This window comes from Elephas maximus, chromosome 19 (genome assembly GCF_024166365.1).
Source record: "Elephas maximus indicus isolate mEleMax1 chromosome 19, mEleMax1 primary haplotype, whole genome shotgun sequence".
Taxonomy (NCBI): domain Eukaryota; kingdom Metazoa; phylum Chordata; class Mammalia; order Proboscidea; family Elephantidae; genus Elephas; species Elephas maximus.
Window position 1 is genome coordinate 81,201,246 of NC_064837.1, and position 14,439 is coordinate 81,215,684.

General features: G+C 39.4%; 1 protein-coding gene across 5 annotated transcripts in view; it reads left to right on the forward strand.

Annotated features, from left to right (window-relative positions):
• The window catches only part of PCMTD1 (protein-L-isoaspartate (D-aspartate) O-methyltransferase domain containing 1), a 417,471-nt gene that overhangs the window by 24,147 nt on the left and 378,885 nt on the right, over positions 1-14,439 (forward strand). For 2 of the 5 annotated variants that reach the window (XM_049859827.1, XM_049859828.1), the window contains one exon: positions 5,759-5,874. The exons of the other annotated variants lie outside the window; for them this stretch is intronic. The gene's annotated coding sequence lies outside the window, so the exon portion shown is untranslated. The remainder of the gene's footprint in view (positions 1-5,758; positions 5,875-14,439) is intronic. 5 annotated transcript variants of the gene reach the window in all.

Consider the following 14,439-nt stretch of genomic DNA (forward strand, 5'->3'; position numbering starts at 1 on the left):
GCAGCGCTGGAAGTGTTCACTTGTCTATGCCAAGAAATTTGGAGGACAGCTACCTGGCCAACTGACTGGAAGCGATCCACATTCATGCCTATTCCCAAGAAAGGAGATCCAGCCGAATGCGGAAATTATCAAACAGTATCATTAATATCACACACAAGCAAAATTTTGCTGAAGATTATTCAAAAGCAACTGCAGCAGAGCCGGATTGAGAAGAGGACGTGGACGGGATATTGCTGATGTCAGTTGGATCCTGGCTGAAAGCAGAGATTACCAGAAAGATGTTTACCTGTGTTTTATTGACTCTGCACAGGCATTTGACTGTTTCGGTTTTAAGAAATTATGGATAACATTGCAAAGAATGGGAATTCCAGAACACTTGTTCCATGAGGAACCTGTACATAGATCAAGAGGCAGTCGTTCAGACAGAACGAGGGGATACTGAATGGTTTAAAATCAGGAAAGGTGTGTGTCAGGGTTGTATCCTTTCACCATACCTGTTCAGTCTGTATGCTGAGCAAATAATCTGAAGCTGGACTGTATGAAGAAGAACGGAGCATCAAGATCTGAGGAAGACTCATTAATAATCTGCGATATGCGGATGCCACAACCTTGCTTGCTGAAAGTGAAGAGGACTTGGAGCACTGACTGATGAAGATCAAAGACCACAGCTTTCAGTATGGATTATATCTCAACATAGACACAACAAAAATCCTCACATAGGACCAATAAGCAACATCATGATAAATGGAGAAGAGTGAAGTTGTCAAGGGTTTCATTTTACTTGGTTCCACAATCAACACCTTGGAAGCAGCAGTCAGGAAATCAAAGGATGCATTTCGTTGGGCAAATCTGATGCAAAAGGCCTCTTTAAAGTGTTCAAAAGCAAAGATGTCACCTTGAATACTCAGGTATGCCTGACCCAAGCCATGATATTTTCAATCACATCATGTGCCTGAAAAGCTGGACGGTGAATAAGGAAGGCAGAAGAAAAATTGATGCCTTGAAATTGTGGTGCTGGCGAAGAATATTGAATGTTCCACGGACTTCCAAAAGAATGAACAAATCTATCTTGGAAGAAGTACAATCAGAATGCTCTTTAGAAGCAAGCATGGTGAGAGTAGGTCGTACATAGTTAGGACATGTCAGGAGAGAGCAGTCCCTGGAGAAGGACATCATGCTTGCTAAAGTACAGGGTCAACAAAAAAGAGGAAGACCCTCAATGAGATGGATTGACACAGTGGCTGCAACAGTGGGCTCAAGCATAACAAGGATTGTGGGAATGGGTCAGGACTGGTCAGTGTTTGAATAAGAATGGCGGTAAAGAGCATCCTTGTCTGGTTCCCATTCTCAAGGGGGATGCCTTCAGACTCTATCCATTTAGATGATGTTGGCTGTTGGCTTTGTATGTATAAATGCCCTTTATTATGTTGAGGAATTTCCCTTCTGTTCCTGTTTTGCTGAGAGTTTTCATCATGAATCGGTGTTGGACTTTGTCAGATACCTTTTCTGCATCCCTTGATTGTGATTCTTTTATTTACGTGATGGATTACATTGATTGTTTTTCTTATGTTGAACCATCCCTGTGTACCTGGTATGAGTTCCACCTGGTCATGGTGAATTACTTTTTTGATATGTTGTTGAATTCTGTTGGCTCAAATTTCGTTTAGGATTTTCGTGCCTGTGTTCATGAAGTATATTGGTTGGTAATTTTATTTTTTTGTGGCATCTCTACCTGGTTTTGGTATCAGGCTTTTATGCTGGCTTTATAGAATGTGTCTGGGAGTATTCCGTCCTTTTCTATGCTCTGAGATCACCTTTACTAGTAGTGGTGTTAACTCTTCTCCAAGAGCTTGGTAGAATTCTCCAGCGAAGACTTCAGGGCCAGAGTTTTTTTGTGTGTTTTGGGGTGGGGGGTGGTTAATTACCTCATCAATCACTTCTTTTGTTACAGGCTTATTTAGTTGTTTTATCTGTGTGTTAGTTTAGGTAAGTAGTTTGTTTCTGGAAATTTGTCCATTTTCTCTAGATTTCCAAATTTGTTGGAGTACGTTTTTCATAGTATTGTGTTACGATGCTTTTAATTTCAGTTGGTTCTGTTTTGATATCACCCATCTCATTCTTATTCGGGTTATTTGCTTCCTCTTCTGTTTTTCTTTTGTCAGTTTGGCCAGTGGCTTATCAAGTTTGTTAATCTTTTCCAAGAACCAGCTTTTGGCCTTGTTAAGTTGCTTTTCTTTTCTCTGTTTATTTCCTTTCTTCTGGTGCCCATGGTTGTCTTTTGGTGCCCATTTGCCCTTTCTTTTCTTTGGGATATGTGCATTTATTGCTATAAATTGACCTTTGAGCACTGCTTTTGCTCTGTCGCAAAGGTTCTGGTAGGACGTGTTTTCATTTTCATTTGATTCTGTGAATTTCTTTATTCCATCTTTGATTTCTTCTATAACCCAGTAGTTTTTGAGCAAGGTGTTGGTCAGTTTCTATGTTTTTTTTTTTTTTTTTTCATTTTTCTGTTACTAATTTTCTACTTCTAAGGCTTTATGGTCAGAAAAGATGCTTTGTAATATTTTGATGTTTTGGATTCTTCTAAGGCTTGCTTTGTGGCCTAGCACGTGGTCTGTTCTGGAGAATGTTCCACGTGTGTTGGAAAAAAAAGTATACTTGGCTGCTCTTCGGTGGAGTGTTCTGTGTATGCCTATGAGATCAAGTTGGTAGATTGTGGCATTTAGATCTTCTGTGTCTTTACTGAGCTTCTTTCTGGATGTTCTGGTCTTCCCTGAAAGTGGTGTGTTGAAGTCTACTATTATTGTGGAGGTGTTTCTTTCTCTTTGCAGTGCTATTAGAGTTTATGTATTTTGGAGCTCTGTTTTTGGGTGCATAAATGTGTATTATGGTTATGTCCTCCTGGTGTATTGATTCATTAATCATTATATAGTGTCCTTCCTTGTCCTTTTTGGTGGATTTTGCTTTAAAGTCTATTTTGTCAGAGATTAATATTGCCACCCCTGCTTTTTTGATTGTTGTTTGCTCGATATATTTTTTTCCATCCTTTGAGTTTTAGTTTTTTTGTGTCTTTAAGTCTGTGTTTGTCTTTTGTAGGCAGCATATAGACGGATTGTGTTTTTTTATCCTGTCTCTTTATTGGTGCATTTAGTTCATTTTCAGTCAGTGTAATTTTTTATGAGTTTAATGCTGTCATTTTGATGTATTTTTTATGTGTGTTGTTGACAGTTTTCCACTTAGTTTTCCGTGCTGAGTCATTTTCGTGTATGTATTTTCTTTTCATCTTTTTCATTATTGTTGATTTTGTATTTGTTGAGCCTTTATGTTTTTTTTTTGATTTGTAGGATTGTTTGTTTCCTTGTGGTTACCTAAAATTTCCCTCTGTTTTTCTAAGTTTAAAACAGTCTTTTATTTCTTGATCTTACCTTGAATTTATCTCCATATAAAAGTTCTATGAGTCCATTATTTAATTCCCCTTATTTTGTTTTAATGTTGTCATCTTTTACATATTGACACCTCAGTTTTCCTATTTTCATTGTGTTAGTTTTGATTTATTTTTGTGACTTCCCTGTCTGGGTTGATATTCTGTCATGTGTTCTAGTCTTAGGTTGTTATCTGATTTGATGTTACTGATTTTTTATAACCAGAGGACTTTAGTATTTCTTATAATTTTGATTTTTACAAATTTCCTTAATTTCTGTTTATCTGGAAATGCCCTAATTTCACCATTATATTTGAGAGACGTTTTTGCTGGATACATAATTTTTGGATGGTAATTTTTTTCTTTCAAGGCTTTAAATGTGTCATCCCATTGCCTTCTTGGGTGCATGGTTTCTGCTGAGTCTTACTGACTCTCCTTTGTAAATGAGTTTTTGTTTATCCCTCACAGTTCCTGAAATTCTTCATCTTTGGTCTTGGCAAGTTTGATTGTAATATGTCTTGGCGACTTTCTTTTGGGGTCTACCCTGGGTGTAGTTTGATGAGCTTCTTGGATAGATATCTTCTCGTCTTTCATGATAACAGGGAAGTTTTCTGCCAACAAATCTTAAACAAGTCTCTCTGTATTTTCTGTTATCCCTCCCTGTTCTGGTACTCCAACCATGCATAGGTATTCCTCTTGATAGAGTCCACATAATTATTGCAGTTTCTTCATCTTTTGAATTCTTTTATCTGATTTTTCCTCAAATAGATTGGTGTCATGTGCTTTATCTTCGGTTTCACTGATGCCCAGTTCCATTGTCTCAGTTCTCCTATAAATTTCTGTTGTCTAGTTCTGAAATTTTATTGTTAATCTTTTGGTTTTCTGCTTGCTAACTCTCTATGGATTCTTTCAACCCATTAGATTTGTCATTATACTCTTGTATAACCTTAAGTTTCTCTCTTGCTTTGTCTGTGTTCCTTGGCTTGGTCTACATTTTGCCCGATCTCCCGAAGAGCTCTGTATATTAATCTTTTGAATTCTACCTCTGGTAATTCCAAGACCTTATCTTTCTCTGGGAGGTTTCTTGGTTGTTTTTGTCACTTGCTGAAACCATCATGGTCTGCCTCTTATGTGATTTCATATTGACTATTGCCTCCGAGCCATAAATAAGTTATTACATTTATTTATTTTATGTTTGCTTATTTTGTCCTGGCTCTTGGTTTGTTTTGTTTCGATATGCCAGAATTGGCTGGTCGTGTGAACTATTTGATTACTGGTGTCTTTGAAACGCTCATGTCCTGTCACCAGGTGGTTAGAGTTGTTATTAGGTCCCTGAGCCCAGGAGTCTGTTTACTTTTTGTGTGTGGATTCAGATCAGGTGTCTAGGTTGTTGGTCACTGAGTATGTGGTGCAGGTTCGCACTTACAGCCCTAGACGGGCAGGGCTACCATGTAGTGGTGATTGGATCAGGCACAGGTATCTGGCTGTAGTAGGGGGCTATGTGCTGAGCAAGGTAGGGTGCTGACGGCTGCCTCTGAATGCCTGGGTGGAAGGCATATCCTTGTTCCCTAGAGCATGTAGGTGGGTGGGTTTTGCAGCTGGACTTTGGACACCCAGTGCTGTTGGCTGTAATGAGTGGAACGTACCACTTATTCTCGGACCCCTGTTGTGGGTGGCTAGGTGGAGTGGGTGGAGCCACCAGTCCTCAGGCCCCGGATGTGGGTAGGTGAGGACCCTGCTTAATGGACTCTCGGACCCCTGTTGTGGGTGGCTAGGTGGAGTGGGTGGAGCCACCAGTCCTCAGGCCCCGGATGTGGGTAGGTGAGGACCCTGCTTAATGGATAGGGTGGTGTAAAATGTCACAAACCTGCCACTCCGCCTTAGCTGTTGCAATTGAAAATAGGCTTCAGGTATATACCCTGTTGTACAATGCTAATGAGGGCCTGTACTGTTGAAATGAGCCCACACAGATCTAGGCAGGGGTAAAAGGCATTCAGAGTCCATGGACCCCATATGCCTGTGCCTAGGCAAAGGTCTGTTCCTGCCCTGAGTTCCCGGCTTAGGGGAACTGGCAGATTATTTTTGTCCTGTTTGTTAATCTGTTCCCTCTCCAAAGCTGGGAGAATGGCTAACGGTACACAATGAGTCCCACTTCTGGCCCAGGGGGCGCAGCAGTTACTAAAGCCAGACTTGGACTGGAGCAGAGCAGGGAGAGGGTGGGTAAATGGGAGAGAGGTACTTCCAAGAGGGTGGAAGGGTTCTTTTAATCCCGTGTGGTAGCTTAGACGTTTGCACTTAACTTTTGCAATTCAGTACCACTTTTCCTTGGTTCCGCAGGCCCATGCAGACTCTCTGCCACTTGATTGCTCCTGGTGTGGAAAATGTGTCCTGAGCACTACTGCTTGCCTCAGCTCGCATGCACCAGCTGATCCAGCCTTCAGGATGTCGCCCAGGTCATGTCTGGCAAATCCTCGCTGATTCTGAACTGTCTCTCCCTCCCCCTGCTGCTCAGCCCGACTCCTCAGCTTTGTCTTTGATGTTCAGGGCGCCTACATTGTCATATATAATCGATTTCACTTGTTTTTTGGGGTCTTTAAGAGGGACTGCAGGAAGCTTCTGACTACTCTGCCATCTTGGCCCTGCCTCCATGATAACTTTCTAATATCTTGAAAGTAAGATAAGAAATTAGGCAGTTCTGGGCCCTCCGTAGCATTCTATTAAGCTTGAAGTTTATATTTAGACACAATTTTTCCCAGTGGTATATATTAGAAATGCCATAAACCGTTTGTGATACTGTGCGCAGGCATTAGGAATGGGCACGTATTTTTTTTTTAAGAGAAACAGTGATTACCTGGGTTAATAATAACCAAACCAAAAGACCGATGGTTTTATTTGTTGAAGCACTTCCATTTGATACATAAAATTGTTTCAGGGTCTTCATAAATTTCTTATATGGTTAGTCCATTGTATAATTATTTTATCGTTTCAGTTAGAGGACTTTGGGCAATGTTAAGAACGTGAGCATTCTTTGTATGCCATCTGCGGATAGAGATAGTTTTGCTACTTTCCGATTTCGATGCCTTTTATTTCTTTTTCTTGCCTAATTACATTGATTAGGACTTTGAGTATGGTGTTGAATAGCAGTAGTGGGAGTGAGCATCCTTGTCTTAGTCCTTACATTTGGGAGAAAGCCGTTAGTCTTTTACCATTGAGTATGAGTCTGTGAGTTTTTCATAAATGCCCTTTACAGTGTTGAGGAATTTCCTTTCCACATTTGCTAAATGCTTTTACCGTGAAAAGGGGTTGGATTTTGTTAGATACGTTTTCTGCATTAATGGAGGTGATCATGTGTTTTTTTTTTCCTTCATTCTATTAATGTGGTGTATTACATTAATTGATATTCTAATGTTGAACCACCCAGGTATTCCTAGAATAAATCCCACTTGTTTATGGTATATAATCATTTTAATATGTTGTTGGATTGGGGTACTAGTATTTTGTTGAGGCTTTTTGTATGTATATTCATAAGAGGTACTGGTTTTTGATTTTCCTTTCTTGTCTTTATCTGGCATTGGTATCAGGATAATGCTGGCCTCATAGAGTGGGTTAGGCAGTGTTCCCTCTTCTATTTTGTGGAAGAGTTTGGCAAGGATTGGTAGTAATTCTCCTTTGAATGATGGGTAGAATTCCCCAGTCAAACCATCTGGTCCTGGGTTTTTATTTATTGGGAGGTTATTATTTTTCAAATTGTGCTTTAGGTGAAAGTTTACAACTCAGGTTAGCTTCTCATATACAAATTTATGAACACGTTGTTATGTGACCTTAGTTGCTATCCCTATAGTATGACAGCACATCCCCCTCTTCCCACCCCGGATTTCGCATGTCCATATGACCAGCGTCTATCCCTTTCTGCCTTCTCATCTCACTTCCGGACAGGAGCTGCCCATGTAGTCTCGTATATCTACTTAAACTAAGAAGCACACTCTTCCCGAGTATCATTTTATGTCATATTGTCCAGTCTAATTGTCTTAAGAGTTGGCTTTGGGAATGGTTTTAGTTCTGGGTTAACAGAGAGTCCGAGGGCCGTGTCTTCTGGTGTTTCTCCAGTCTCAGTCAGACCATTAAGTCTGATCTTTTTACTAGAATTTGAGTTCTGCGCCTCACTTTTCTCCTGCTCCGTCAGAGATTCTTTGTTGTGTTCCTTCTGAGGGCAATCATTGGTGGTAGCTGGACACCATCTGGTTCTTCTGATCTCAGGCTGATGGAATCTCTGGTTTATGTGACCCCTTTGTCTCTTGGGCTAATATTTTCCTTGTGTCTTCAGTGTTTTTCCTTCTCCTTTGCTCCAGGTGGGTTGGGACCAATTGATGCATCTTAGATGGCCACTTCCTAGCTTTTAGGACCCCAGACACCACTCACTGAAGTGGGATGCAGAACATTTTATTTATAAACTTTGTTATGCCAGTTGACCTAGATATCCTCTGAAACCATAGTCCTTAGACCCCAGCCCCTGCGACTCCGCCCCTCGAAGTGTTTGGTTGTGTTCAGGAAACTTCTTAGCTTTTGGTTTAATCCCGTTGTGCTGACTTCCCCTGTATTATGTGTTGTCCTTCCCTTCACCTAAGTTAGTGAATTCCCCACTTCCTCCCACCCCACCCTTGTAACGATCAAAGAAAGTTTTCTTCTGTGTTTAAACCTTTCCTTGAGTTCTTATAATAATGGTTTCATACCATATTTGACCTTTTGTGATTGACTAATTTTACTCAGCATGATGCCTTCCAGCTTCATCCGTGTTTTGAGATGTTTCACGGGTTCATCGTTGTTCTTTCTCATTGTGTAGTATTTCTCATTATGTAGTATTCCATCGTATGTAGAGAATATACCACAATTTGTTTACCCATTCATCTATTGATGGGCACCTGGTGTGTTTCCATCTTCTTGCTATTGCAAACAGTGCTGCAGTGGGCACTGTGTGACGACTCTTATTTCTCTAGGATTTATTCCAAAGAATGAGATTTCTGGATCGTATGGTACTTCTATTTTTAGCTTTTTAAGGAATTATTGGGAAATTTTTGTTACTGGTTTAGTTGCTTAACTGGTTAAAAATCTGTTGAGATTTTCTGTTTCTTTTTGGGAAATTTAGGTAGTGTATGTGTTTCTAGGAAATTGTACAGTTCATTTAGATTATCTAATTTCTTGGTGTATACAGTTGTTCATCCTTATAATCCTTTTTGTTTCTGTGTGATCAGTAGTAATGTCCCCACATTTGTTTCTGGTTTTAGTTATTTGTGTCTTCTCTTTTTTGTCAGTCTAGCTAAAGGTTTGTTATTTATTTTTGAATCCTATAATTTTTATTGAAATAGCCAGTATTATAAAAATATGTGAATACCACAGATTCTGCTAATAAAATATTTCCCCTTTATTGTTTTGGGAACCTGGTGGTGCAATGGTTAAGAGTTACAGTGTGCTATGACTACCAACCAAAAGGTCAACAGTTCACATCCACCAGCCACTCTTGGAAATCCTATGGGGCAGTTCTACTCTGTCCTGTAGGGTTGCTATGAGTCGGAATTGACTTGATTGCAACAGGTTTGTTTTTTTGTAATTTTTTTTAAGATTTTGCTTGAAAAATGGTTTCTTTTTTTTTAAAGTGTAGTAAAAAAATATATAGCTCAACATTTCCCCAATTCAACATTTTTTTATGTGTGTAATTCAGTGACTTTGATTAAATTAATCACCCATACATCCTTGCCAAATTTTGCATTGCCATTAACAGATAGTGCTTCCTAAACAGTGATTCCTTCTTTCCTCCTCCCACCTGGCCATGGTGCAACCACTAATAAAATTTGGTTTGTATACACTTGTCTGTTCTAGATGTTTCATATAAGTGGGATTATACAATATTTGTCTTTTTGTGTCTGATTTATTTCACTCCTCCCAGTGGTTTCAAGGTTCATCCCTGTTGTACCATAATCAGGACTTCCTTTCTCTTTATGACTGAATAATGTCCCATCGTATGGCTGTACCACAGGTCCCTTCATCTGTGGATGTGCATTTAGATTGTTTCCACCTTTTGGCTATTGTGAATAATGCTGCAGTGAACAGTAGTGTAAGTGTGTCTGGATTGCTGCTTTCAAGTCTCCTGAGTATATATACCTAAGAATGGAATTGAAGGGTCATCTGGTAATTCTTTGTTTACTTTTTTGAGGAATGCCAAATTGTTCTCCACAGGGTTGTACCATTTTAGCATTTCCACCAGCAATGGATGATGATATGATTTTTCCACGTGTTTGCCGTTGTTGATTTTATTGATCTTTTCAAAGCACCGTTTTTGGCTTTGTTAATGTTTGGTATTTTTCTGTTCTCTCTTTTGTCTCAGCTCTAATCTTCATTACCGTATTTTTATGCCAGTAATGCATGCCTTGTGCAGTTGTTTGCCAACCATGCTGTCCCCCATGAGGTATTTTGTAAGTGCACTATGCTAATTTTCTCTATAGCAACATGTTAAAAAAAAAAAAAAACAGGGCATAGCAGTGCTTAGGAAAATTCCTTGCAAGGGGAGGGCACATTTGGCAAACAACTATGGAAGGCATGCATTATTATGTAAAAATATGGTACATCTTTTCCTCCGGTAGTTTGCTGTTCTTTTTCTAGTTCTTCAAGGTGTAACATAGGTCACTGATTTGAGATCTGTCTGCTTTTTAATGTAGGCATTTACAGCTATAAATTTTCTTCTGAACTCTTAGCTTTGCCACATCCCACAAGTTTTGGCGTGTGGGCTTTGGTTTCCATTTGTTTCTGAGCATTTTCTAGTTCCCCTTGTGATTTTTCATGTGATCCATTGATTAATATTGTGTTGTTTAGTTTTCACACATTTGTGAATTTTTAATCTTTTCTTTTGTTATTGATTTCTAATTTCATCCGTGTGTTCAGATATTGTGTATGATTTCAGTGTTTTTAGATTTTTTGAGACTTGGTTTATGACCTAACGTGTGGTCTGTCCTGGGAATGTTCTGTGTTTACTGTAGAAGAATGTGTGTTCTGTTGTTGCTGGGTGGAGTGTTCTGTATATGTCTCTTAGATCTAATTGGTTTATAGTGTTATTCCAGTCCTCTATATCCTTACTGATCTTATTTCTAGGTGTTATACCTACTATCAAAAGTGATGTTTAAAGGGTTCTGTTATTTAGAACTGCTTCTCCCTTCGGTTCTGTCAGTGTTTGCTTTATATATTTTGGGGCTCTGTAGTTAGGTACGTTTATATTTATAGTTGTTATATATTCTTGATAAATGACCCTTGTATTATTGTATAATGTCATTTATTGTCTCTCTTAACAGTTTTTGACTTAAAGTCTGTTTTGTCTGATGTTAATACAGTTATGGAAACCCTGGTGGTGTAGTGGTTAAGTGCTACAACTGCTAACCAAAGGGTTGGCAGTTCGAATCCGCCAGCTGCTCCTTGGAAACGCTATGCGGCAGTTCTACTCTGTCCTCTGGGGTCGCTATGAGTCGGAATCGACTTGATGGCACTGGGTTTGGTTTGGTTTTGGAATATGGTTATGCCACTTCTCTTTTAGTTTCTGTTTGCATAGAATTTTTCACTGTCCTTTTATTTTAGCCTATTTGTGTTTTTTAGTCTACAGTTAGTCCCATGTAAACAGTTGGATAGTTTTTTTTTTAAATCCATTCTGCCACTGTCTATCTTTTAATTGAAGAATTTAATATATTTACATTTAAAGTAATTATTGATAAAGTGGGACTTCTGGCATTTTGTTATTTGTTTTCTGTGTGTCTTCTACATTCTTTTGTATCGCATTTACCCCAATATACTCGTTTTTGTTTAGTTGATTTTTAATAGTAAAATATTTTGGTTCCCTTATTTCTTTTTGTGTGTATTTTTTAGGAATTTACTTTGTGATTACCATGGGGTTTACACTTGACAGTCTAAATTTATGAGTCTAATTTGAATAGATACACAGTTACCTTTAATAGTATGCAAGACTCTTTCTGTACAACTCTGCTCTGGTGCTACTACCCCCTTTATGTTGTTGTTGTCGTCATAGATTCATCCTTTTACATTGTCTGTCCAATAGTATGAATTTATACTTTTTTTTATGTATTTGTATTTTAAATCTTGTACGTAATGAGGAGACTCTTGGTGGGCAAACCATTAAGTGCTCGACTACTAGCTGAAGGTTTGGCAATTCGAACCCACCCAAAAGTGCCTCGGAAGTAAGGCCTGGCTCTCTGCTTCTGAAAGGTCACAACCTTGAAAATCATGTGGAGCATTTCTACTCTGCACGCATGGGCTTGCCACGAGTCTGAATCAGCTCAATGGCAACTAGCAACACAGCAGTGCATAACAAGTTACAAACCAAAAATGCAATAAAAGTGACTTTTATATTTGCCCATGAAATTTATTTGTTTATAAAGATCTTTGTTTCTTCATATGACTTTGAATTACCATCTAATGTCGTTTCATTTCACCCTGAAGAACTCCCTTTAGCATTTCTTGAAGGACAGGCCTAATGGTAATAAACTTCCACAGCTTCATTTATCTGGGAATGCCTTAATTTTGCCCTCATATTTGACGGACAGTGTTTCTAAACCTAGAATTCTTGGTTGACATTTTTTTTTTTTTAATTCCGGCACCTAAAGCATGTCATCCCATTACCTTCTGGCCTCCATTGTTTCTGAGGACAAGTTGTGCTTCATCTTAGATTCACTTCTCTCTTTTTTTTTTTTTGAACGACAATAACAATATAATACTTTATTAAGTTCGGTGGAAGGGTCATGGGCCTTTTGGTTTTGATTTTTAAAAAACATTTCATTTGTTTGAATTGTCGAATAAGTTTTTTTTTTTATCATTAATTTTTATTCAGCTTCAAGTGAACATTTACCATTCCAGTCTGTCACATGTAGGTTTACATACATCTTACCCCCTTCTCTCACTTGCTCTCCCCCTACTGAGTCAGCCCTTTCAGTCTCTCGTTCCGTGCCAATTTTGCCATCTTCCCTCTCTCTCTACCTTCCCATCCCCCCTCCAGTCAAGAGTTGCCAACACACTCTCCAGTGTCCACCTGATTTAATTAGCTCACTCTTCATCAGCATCTCTCTCCCCCCCACTGACCAGTCCTTTTCATGCCTGATGATTTGTCTTCGGGGATGGTTCCTGTCCTGTGCCATCAGAAGTTCTGGGGAGCGTTGTCTCTGGGATTCCTCTAGTCGCAGTCATACCATTAGGTATGGTCTTTTCATGAGAATTTGGGGTCTGTATCCCATTGGTCTTCTGCTCCCTCAGGAGTTGTCTGTTGTGCTCCCTGACAGGGCAGACATCGATTGTGGCCGGGCACCAACCAGTTCTTCTGGTCTCAGGATAATGTAGGTCTCTGGTTCATGTGGCCCTTTCTGTCTCTTGGGTTCTTAGTTGTTGTGTGACCTTGGTGTTCTTCCTTTGCCTTTGCTCCAGGTGGGTTGAGACCAACTGATGTATCTTAGATGGCCGCTTGTTGGCATTTAGCACCCCAGGCGCCACATTTCAAAGTGGGATGCAGAATGTTTTCATAATAGAATTATTTTGCCCATTGACTTAGAAGTCCCCTCAAACCAAGTTCCCCAGGCCCCAGCCCCTGCTTCGCTGACCTTTGAAGCTTTCATTTTATCCCGGAAACCTCTTTGCTTTTAGTCCAGTCCAATTAGGCTGACCTTCCTTGTATTGAGTGTTGTCTTTCCCTTCACCCAAAGCAGTTCTTATCTACAGATTGATCAATAAAAAGCCCTCTCCCTCCCTCCCTCCCTCCCCCCTTTGTAACCACAAAAGTATGTGTTCTTCTCCGTTTTTTCTATTTCTCAAGATCTTATAATAGTGGTCTTATACAATATTTGTCCTTTTGCAACTGACTCATTTCGCTCAGCATAATGCCTTCCAGATTCCTCCATGTTATGAAATGTTTCAGAGATTCGTCACTGTTCTTTATCGATGCGTAGTATTCCATTATGTGAATATACCACAATTTATTTACCCATTCATCCGTTGACGGACATCTTGGTTGCTTCCAGCTTTTTGCTATTGTAAACAGAGCTGCAATAAACATGGGTGTGCATATATCTGTTTGTGTGAAGGCTCTTGTATCTCTAGGGTATATTCCGAGGAGTGGGATTTCTGGGTTGTATGGTAGTTCTATTTCTAACTGTTTAAGATAACGCCAGATGGATTTCCAAAGTGGTTGTACCATTTTACAATCCCATCAGCAGTGTATGAGAGTTCCAGTCTCTCTGCAGCCTCTCCAACATTTCTTATTTTGTGTTTTTTGGATTAACGCCAGTCTAGTTGGTGTGAGATGGAATCTCATCATAGTTTTAATTTGCATTTCTCTAATGGCTAATGATCGGGAGCATTTTCTCATGTATCTGTTGGCTGCCTGAATATCTTCTTTAGTGAAATGTGTGTTCATATCCTTCGCCCACTTCTTGATTGGGTTGTTTGTCTTTTTGTGGTTGAGTTTTGACAGAATCATGTAGATTTTAGAGATCAGGCGCTGGTCTGAGATGTCATAGCTGAATATTCTTTCCCAGTCTGTAGGTGGTCTTTTTACTCTTTTGGTGAAGTCTTTAGATGAGCATAGGTGCTTGATTTTTAGGAGCTCCCAGTTATCTGGTTTCTCTTCATCATTTTTGGTAATGTTTTGTATTCTGTTTATGCCCTGTATTAGGGCTCCTAGGGTTCTCCCTATTTTTTCTTCCATGATCTTTATCGTTTTAGTTTTTATGTTTAGGTGTTTGATCCACTTGGAGTTAGTTTTTGTGTATGGTGTGAGGTATGGGTCCTATTTCATTCTTTTGCAAATGGATATCCAGTTATGCCAGCACCATTTGTTAAAAAGACTATCATTTCCCCAATTGACTGACACTGGTCCTTTCTCAAATATCAGCTGCTCATACGTGGATGGATTTATATCTGGGTTCTCAATTCTGTTCATTGGTTTATGTGCCTGTTGTTGTACCAGTACCAGGCTGTTT